This window comes from Triticum urartu, chromosome 1 (assembly GCF_003073215.2).
Source record: "Triticum urartu cultivar G1812 chromosome 1, Tu2.1, whole genome shotgun sequence".
Lineage (NCBI taxonomy): Eukaryota > Viridiplantae > Streptophyta > Magnoliopsida > Poales > Poaceae > Triticum > Triticum urartu.
In genome coordinates, this window is record NC_053022.1 from 18,991,883 (window position 1) to 19,001,723 (window position 9,841).

The window sequence follows — 9,841 nt, forward strand, 5'->3', positions numbered from 1 at the left end:
GAGCGTGTCATAATAAACGGAACAGTGATAAGTTGCATGGCAATATATCTCGGAATGGCTATGAAAATGCCATGATAGGTAGGTATGGTGGCTCTTTTGAGGAAGGTATTTGGTGGGTTTATGATACCGGCGAAAAAAAGTGCGCGGTATTAGAGAGGCTAGCAATGGTGGAAGGAAGAAAGTGCATATAATACATGAACTCAACATTAGTCCTAAAGAACTCATATACTTATTGCAAAAATCTACAAGATATCGAAGCAAAGTATTATGCGCATGCTCCTAGGGGGGTAGATTGGTAGGAAAAGACCATAGCTCGTCCCCGACCGCCACTCATAAGGAAGACAATCAATAAATAAATCATGCTCTGACTGCATCACATAACGGTTCACCATACGTGCATGCCACGGGAATCACAAACTTCAACACAAGTATTCCTCAAATTCACAACTACTCAACTAGCATGACTCTAATATCACCATCTCCATATCTCAAAATAATTATCAAGTATCAAACTTCTCATAGTATTCAACACACTCATAAGAAAAAAATTACTAATCTTGAATGCCTATCATGATTAAAGCAAATTACCACGCTGTTTTGTAGGACTCTCAAAATAATCTAAGTGAAGCATGAGAGAACAATTGTTTCTATAAAACAAATCCACCACCGTGCTCTAAAAGATATAAGTGAAGCACTAGAGCAAAAACTATATAGCTCGAAAGATATAAGTGAAGCACATAGAGTATTCTAATAATTTTCAAATCATGTGAGTCTCTCTCAAAATGTGTGTACAGCAAGGATGATTGTGGTAAACTAACAAATAAAGACTCAAATAATACAAGATGCTCCAAGCAAAACACATATCATGTGGTGAATAAAAATATAGCTCCAAGTAAAGTTACCAATGGAAGTAGACGAAAGAGGGGATGCCTTCCGGGGCATCCCCAAGCTTTGGCTTTTACGTGTCCATAGATTATCTTGGGGTGCCATGGGCATCCCCAAGCTTAGGCTCTTGCCACTCCTTGTTCCATAATCCATCAAATCTTTTACCCAAAACTTGAAAACTTCACAATGCAAAACTTAAAGTAGAAAATTTCGTGAGCTCCGTTAGCGAAAGAAAATGAAACATCACTTCAAGGTACTGTAATGAACTCATTCTAAATTCATATTTGTGTAATATCTACTGTATTATAACTTATCTATGGTTCATACCCTCCGATACTACTCATAGATTCATCAAAATAAGCAAACAACACATAGAAAACAGAATCTGTCAAAAATAGAACAGTCTGTAGTAATGTGGATCAGACGTATACTTATGGAACTCATAAAATTATAAAATAAATTGCTGGATGTGAGGAATTTATCTATTAATCATATTCAAAAAGAATTAACTAAATAGCACCTTCTAAATAAAAATGGCAGCAGTTCTCGTAAGCGCTAAAGTTTCTGTTTTTTACAGCAAGATCAAAAAGACTTTCCCCAAGTCTTCCCAACGGTTCTACTTGGCACAAACACTAATTAAACACAAAAAACACAACCAGAACAGAGGATAGATAAATTATTTATTACTAAACAGGAGCAAAAAGCAAGGAATACAAATAAAATTGGGTTGCCTCCCAACAAGCGCTATCGTTTAACGCCCCTAGCTAGGCATAAAAGCGAAGATAGATCTAGGTATTGCCATCTTTGGTAGGCAATCCATAAGTGGCTCTCATAATAGATTCATAAGGTAATTTTATGGACGCCGATAAGTGCCACACGTGTGGGTGTTAGGGAGTCCGCCCACACATTTTGTGTCGTGTATAAGAGGAACAGCCCACACACCTACGTGTGGGCAAAACAATTAGCGCCCACACGTCTCTTTTTTCCCTCCCGATCCCTCTCACACGCGTGCGTGTGGGCGAAGTTGATAACGCCCACGCGCCCATATGTCAGGCCTCGTACCTCCTGGTCCCGCACGCCACGCGTCACGGTCACCGCGCGCCCGCAGTTGCCATGGTCCAGACCCTCGTCCATGTTCGTTTAATTGCAGTTGCCATGTCGCTGAACTATGGTTGCCATGTCGGACAACTGCAGTTGCCATGGTTGCTCAACTGCAGTTGCCATGTATGGTCTGATCTAATGTAGTTGTCATGATTTCATAACTTTAGGAGTTGCCACATACTAACACTAGGCAGTTGAGAGAGTTGCCATGTGCTCACAAGCATGCTAGGGCAGTTGCCATGTAAAAAGGAAGAGTTGCCATCTGCTTACGTGCACGTTAGGGCAGTTGCCATGTACATGCACGTTAGGGCAGTTGCCATGTACCATGCAAAAACATATGGCAACCCGGTAAAAGAGAGTTGCCATCTGCTTACGTGCACACTAGGCAGTTGCCATGTACCCTGCAAAACACATGGCAAATTTGGGTAAAAAAAGAGAGTTGCCACCTGCTTATAAAAGCACACTAGGGGCAGTTGCCATGTGCAGTGCAAAAACACATGGCAACTAGCAGCTTGGGTGTGGGAGAGGAGAAGGGCGTGCAGGCAAGATGCCAAATGCCCACACACTAGCCCTTGTGTGTGCGTGCAAAGTGGCGTGTGGGCGAACTGCTGAACGCCCACACACACCAGCCCCTCCTATGTGGTGAAACGGCCGTGTGGGCGACCGGCTGAACGCCCACACACCAGGCCAGTCCTACGTGGCACTAGAAACATGCCAAGATTCGTGCGCTCACGAACGGACACGGATCCACGCGTGTGGGCGAGATGCAAACGCCCACACGTGTGGGCGTTAACATTTCCGAATTTTATTTTCTTTCTAGGGAAGTGTTCCATGCCTTTCCTTAACGGAAATTGGAATCTAATATTCCCTTCATTCATATCAATAATTGCACCAATCGTTCTAAGGAAAGGTATACCAACAATAATAGGACATGAAGGGTTGCAATCTATATCAAGAACAATAAAATCTACGGGTACATAATTCCTATTTGCAACAATAAGAACATCATTAATTCTTCCCATAGGTTTCTTAATAGTGGAATCAGCAAAGTGCAAATTTAAAGAGCAATCATCAAAATTCACGGAAACCTAGCAAATCACACAAAGTCTTTGGAATCGTGGAAACACTAGCACCCAAATCACACAAAGGATAGCACTCATGATCTTTAATTTTAATTTTTATTGTAGGTTCCCACTCATCATAAAGTTTTCTAGGGATAGAAACTTCCAACTCAAGTTTTTCTTCATAAGATTGCATCAAAGCATCAACGATATGTTTAGTAAAAGCTTTATTTTGACTATAAGCATGAGGAGAATTTAACACGGATTGCAACAAGGAAATACAATCTATCAAAGAGCAATTATCATAATTAAATTCCTTGGAATCCAAAATAGTGGGTTCATTGATATTTAAAGTTTTGACCTCTTCAATCCCACTTTTAACAATTTTAGCATCAAGATCTAAAGACTCCGAATTTTTGGAACGCCTTCTAGGTAAAGGTGGATCATATTCAGTCCCATCATTATCAAGATTCATATTGCAAAACAAAGATTTAATAGGGGACACATCAATAACTTTTAGATCTTCATCTTTATTTTCATGGAAACTAGAAGAACACGCTTTTATAAAGCAATCTTTCTTAGCACGCATCCTAGCAGTTCTTTCTTTGCACTCATCAATGGAAATTCTCATGGCTTTGAGAGACTCATTGATATCATGCTTAGGTGGAATAGATCTAAGTTTCAAAGAATCAACATCAAGAGAAATTCTATCAACGTTCCTAGGCAACTCAGCAATCTTAAGCAATTTTTCTTCAACCAAAGCATTGAAACTCTTTTGCGAGGTAATAAATTCTTTAATATTAGATTCAAAATCAGAGGGAATCTTATTATAATTTCCATAGGAATTGTTGTAGGAATTACCATAATTATTAGAGGAATTACTAGGGAACGGCCTAGAACTAAAATTACTTCCATGCGCGTTATTACCAAAATTGTTCCTACCAACAAAATTCACATCCATAGATTCATTATTATTCTCAATCAAGGTAGACAAAGGCATATCATTAGGATCAGTAGGAGCACTCTTGTTAGCAAACAATTTCATAAGTTCATCCATCTTTCCACTCAAAACATTAATCTCTTCAATTGCATGCACTTTTTTATGAGTAGATCTTTCGGTGTGCCATTGAGAATAATTAACCATAATATTATCTAGGAGTTTAGTAGCTTCTCCTAAAGTGATTTCCATAAAAGTGCCTCCCGCGGCCGAATCTAAAAGATTTCTAGAAGCAAAATTCAATCCAGCATAAAAGTTTTGTATAATCATCCAAAGATTCAAACCATGTGTAGGGCAATTACGTATCATTAATTTCATCCTCTCCCAAGATTGTGCAACATGTTCATGATCAAGTTGCTTAAAATTCATAATATCGTTTCTAAGAGAGATGATCTTAGCGGGAGGAAAATACTTAGAGATAAAAGCATCTTTGCACTTATTCCATGAATCAATACTATTTTTAGGCAAAGACGAAAACCAAGCTTTAGCACGATCTCTAAGCGAAAACGGAAATAGCCTCAATTTAACAATATAATTATCCACATCTTTCTTCTTTTGCATATCACACAAATCAACAAAGTTGTTTAGATGGGTAGCAACATCTTCACTAGGAAGGCCGGAAAACGGATCTTTCATGACAAGATTCAACAAAGCAGCATTAATTTCACAAGATTCAGCATCGGTAAGAGGAGCAATCGGAGTGCTAATAAAATCATTGTTGTTGGTATTGGTAAAGTCACACAATTTAGTATTATCTTGAGCCATCGTGACAGGCAAGCAATCCAACACACAAGCAAACAAGAAACGGGCAAAACGAGGCAAATAGGGAAAGAGAAGGAGGACGGAGAGAGAGAGGGCAAATAAAACGGCAAGGGTGAAGTGGGGGAGAGGAAAACGAGAGACAAATGGCAAATAATGTAATGCGGGAGATAAGGGTTTGTGATGGGTACTTGGTATGTTGACTTTTGCGTACACTCCCCGGCAACGGCGCCAGAAATCCTTCTTGCTACCTCTTGAGCACTGCGTTGTTTTTCCCTTGAAGAAAAAAGGATGATGTAGCAAAGTAGCGTAAGTATTTCCCTCAGTTTTTGAGAACCAAGGTATCAATCCAGTAGGAGGCCACACGCGAGTCCCTCGCACCTACACAAACAAATAAAATCCTCGCAACCAACGCAATAAAGGGGTTGTCAATCCCTTCACGGTCACTTACGAAAGTGAGATCTGATAGATATGATAAGATAATATTTTTGGTATTTTTATGATAAAGATGCAAAGTAAATAAAGCAAAATAAAACGGCAAAAGAAATAGCTTGTTGACGGAAGATTAATATGATGGAAAATAGACCCGGGGGCCATAGGTTTCACTAGTGGCTTCTCCCGAGAGCATAAGTATTACGGTGGGTAAACAAATTACTGTTGAGCAATTGACATAATTGAGCATAGTTATGAGAATATCTAGGTATGATCATGTATATAGGAATCACATCCGAGACAAGTAGACCGACTCCTGCCTGCATCTACTACTATTACTCCACACATCGACCGCTATCCAGCATGCATCTAAAGTATTAAGTTCAAAAGAACAGAGTAACGCCTTAAATAAGATTACGTGATGTAGAGGAATAAACTCATGCAATATGATATAAACCCCATCTTGTTATCCTCGATGGCAACAATACAATACGTGCCTTGCTGCCTCTACTGTCACTGGGAAAGGACACCGCAAGATTGAACCCAAAGCTAAGCACTTCTCCCATTGCAAGAAAGATCAATCTAGTAGGCCAAACCAAACTGATAACTCGAAGAGACTTGCAAAGTTAACCAATCATACATAAAAGAATTCAGAGAAGATTCAAATATTGTTCATAGATAAACTTGATCATAAACCCACAATTCATCGGTCTCAACAAACACACCACAAAAGAAGATTACATCGAATAGATCTCCACAAGAGAGGGGGAGAACATTGTATTGAGATCCAAAAAGAGAGAAGAAGCCATCTAGCTAATAACTATGGACCCGAAGGTCTGAAGTAAACTACTCACACATCATCGGAGAGGCTATGGTGTTGATGTAGAAGCCCTCCGTGATCGATGCCCCTCCAGCAGAGCACCGGAAAAGGCCCCAAGATGGGATCTCACGGGTACAAAAGGTTGCGGCGGTGGAATTAGGTTTTTGGCTCCGTATCTGGTAGTTTGGGGGTACGTAGGTATATATAGGAGGAAGGAGTACGTCGGTGGAGCAACGTGGGCCCCACGAGGGTGGAGGGCGCGCCTGGGGGGAGGGGGGTAGGCGCTCCCCCTACCTCGTGCCTTCCTGGTTGCTTTCTTGACGTAGGGTCCAAGTCCTCTGGATCACGTTTGTTCCGAAAATCACGTCCCGAAGGTTTCATTCTGTTTGGACTCTGTTTGATATTCTTTTTCTGCGAAACTCTGAAATAGGCAAAAAACAGCAATTTTGGGCTGGCCCCCCGGTTAGTAGGTTAGTCCCAAAAATAATATAAAAGTGTATAATAAAGCCCAATAATGTCCAAAACAGGATATAATATAGCATGGAACAATTAAAAATTATAGATACGTTGGAGACGTATCAGGCTGCTAAGCGTCGGTTGGCGGATCTTTTTAATTGATCCACCGCCTCGCGAGCTAGAGAATCTGGGAAAATCAAGTGGCTAAACGTCTTCCACTACTTCGCAACAGAGATTTTGTTGCGGAAACACTTGTAATAAAGATTGTCTTGTGTTGCAGATTTTTTCGCAACATTGGTCATGTTGCGAAATTTATTTTTCTGTCTTCACTTTTTTTGTAACAGAGGTATTGTTGCAGAAAAACTGTGCAACTGAGGTGATGAGATTTGTTTTCTTTGTCTTCTCCTTTATACACGATGTTATAGAAGAAATATTTACAATATGACTTATGTTGCAGAAATCTTCCTTGCAACAGACCGGGCGCTGCAAAAAAAAAGACCATTGTCGTTCGTCACGAGCTCCCACCGGACGATGATGAGGGCGAGTGGCACCACCAATTCCCGCCATCGCGATGCCATCGGCGAGCGCTAGAGCTCTGACCACTCACCATCCTACTCATCGGCGAGATGTACGCCATTGTCATGCACTTTTATACGGGACAGAGAGGTTGGGAAAGAGATCAGATGAGGGAGAGAGACGAAGAGATAAGATGAGGGAGAGAGACGAAGAGATAAGACGAGGGAGAAAACATGAGTGGTCTAGTGGGCCACGTGTCAAGCGCACGGAGCGGCGGCCGTGTAATCAGCCGGCTGGTGGGGATTTTTTCCGGTAAAGATAATCACGCTCGCATCCGTCGTCTCGGTTGCATGCCATGCGTCCATTCTGGACCCCACCACCACATTATTTGCAACAGCCACGCCTCGCCTCGTACCTTATCCTCTTCTCCCGAATCTCCTTCCTCATGAATCAGCGCTGCCAAGCGAAGCGGTTCCCCGTGCCACTCACATCTTTCCTTCCCCGGGCGTGAATTTGGCTCGAGCTCGCCGAGAAAGCAGTCGGAGGCGAAGGACTCGACTGCCGCTAGCATGGTTCCTGTGAAGAGAAGGAGATGGAGGTGAGAGAGAGGGGAGGTCATGGGAGGGGAAAGGCGCGGCGCCGGAGAAAGGGCTCGCCGGCGGGCAGCGGGGTCGCTAGGCAGCGCAGAAGCTTCAGGCGCGAGCCCTCCTGGTGTTTGTGGCGCCATGTTATCTCCGCAACAACAGCGTTGTTGCAGAATAGTGGCAGACCGCGCAAGTACGCGAGCGGCCGGGGATGCTGTTGCAAATTTTGCAACATGGGCCCTGTTGCAGAAAATTAGATGCGGCGAAGATGTTGTTTTAATTTTTGCAACAAGGATCTTGTTGCAGAAAATTAGACGCGTGAAAGATGTTGCGGAAAATTATACGCATGAAAGATATTGTTGCAAAAAATTAGACGCGTGAAAATGTTGTTGCAGAAAATTAGATGCGGTGGGAGATGTTATTGCAATTTTTCTAAGAGTCTTGTTGTAGAAAACTAAAGAAGAAGAGGTTTTGCAACATGGGTCTTGTTGCAGAAAATTGTAGAAGATGAGGTTTCGCAACAAAGGTCTTGTTGCAGGAAATCAAAGAAGACCAGATCTTGCAATAAGAGCATTACTGCAGGAAATTAGAGAGGAGGATTGAATGGCGCGTGTCACGCAATCGAATGGTTCGCGAGGCGGCGGATCTTTTTAAAAGAGCCACCGGCCGACGCGTAGCAGCTCCCTAAAAGTAGGTGAAAAACATGCAAACATGTGGGAATTTTGGGCGGAATTTCCCTGCACTGGATAGGATCACAGATAAACCTGGCCATGGGATACCCGGCCCGGCCTAGCCGTCAAAAGCCCGACCCGGCGGACTTTTCCTCTGATGGGCTGAGGCTGGGTCTGGAATCTAGGCCCGATGACCAGGCCAAGTTGGGCCCAGGCCTGGGGTTTCTACTTCAGGCTTTGTTAGGCCTAGCCCAACGCATGGGTACAGACAGGGAAGCAAATGAAATCTCTGCTCTTGGATCTCTCCTCTCTGCGGCTGACCGGAAATCAGCAGCTAGCATCCACTGGTCGTTTCAGCCACACACTCTTCCTCCTCCGGCGTTTCTTTGTCGAGCTTATTTGTTGAGCTTTAGCCATGTCCATATCGGAAAGCCTTCCTCTGCCATCAAAACAGCTTGGAGACAAAGGAGACATATCTAGGCACTGCTTGAAGGCACCAAAAGTAAGTTCAAAACCAACATAAAGCCAAAAACTGATCAAATGCATCCTAAACTAAACCTACGGTTGCCATCTGTAGCACCATCCCCACTTCGGTTTGCCTCACTGGTGGATGAGAAGGGAAAAGAGGAATGGCTTCGCCAAGGTGAGTCTCAACGGGACTCGAGGGACAGGAGAACGGGACCATGGAAGTAATGGCTACTGAGTGGTTATCCTTCTTTTATTTGCTGAGGTATCGACCATGCCATGAGCCATAGTGGCAAAACCACCCCCCCACCCCAAAAAAACCATTTTAGGGGTTATTTCTCTTGCTTTCTAAATTTAAGTGGGTAGATACTTTGTTTTATAGCCAAAAGGGTTATGTAAATTCTTCGTAGTTGTTTTGGACTTAACCATTTCTTATTCCATAGAATCGATTCCGTAAAACTTCATATACACGGGTTCCCCTCATTTGCGGCGACACTCTAGCCGCTCCGAGATGAGGGAATGGTCTTTTGTATTAGGTTTATGTGTCATTTATGGCGGAGTCTCGCCGGTGGAGCTAGTGGCGTGTTGTCACCCGGCTCAATCTCTGCTTAGCTTTGGTGTCTTATGATGTTGGTTTCTATTTGGTCACATCTTCATCATGATATTCTCTTTCGTGGTACGGTAATGAAGCCACAATATCATAGCCCAGTTGCAAGGGTCGTGCCCCCCTCCACGTGTGCGGTCAAAAGGCTCCTTGCCCTGATTGTGGCGGGTGACTCGGGCGGCTATTCATGACCTTCGCGGTTAGCCAAGCTGTACAAGTTTGATTTCACCCGAAGAAAAAAAAGAATACAAGTTTGATTTCTATGCGGATTATTTACCAGGTGCATGGAAGAAGATCAGGTCGCGACCAGGAAATTGCAAGACTCCATTTGTTGGGGTTGATTTTTCAAGAGTTTGTCAATGCTCTCTGTTGGTTGCTTTTTTATTTGGGTTACTTGGATCTGATCTTGCTCTCTTTGGGGAAAAAATGCTGATATTTTGTGCCAAAGCCCATCCAGATACGGACAGAGAATGAGATGAGATGAGATGAG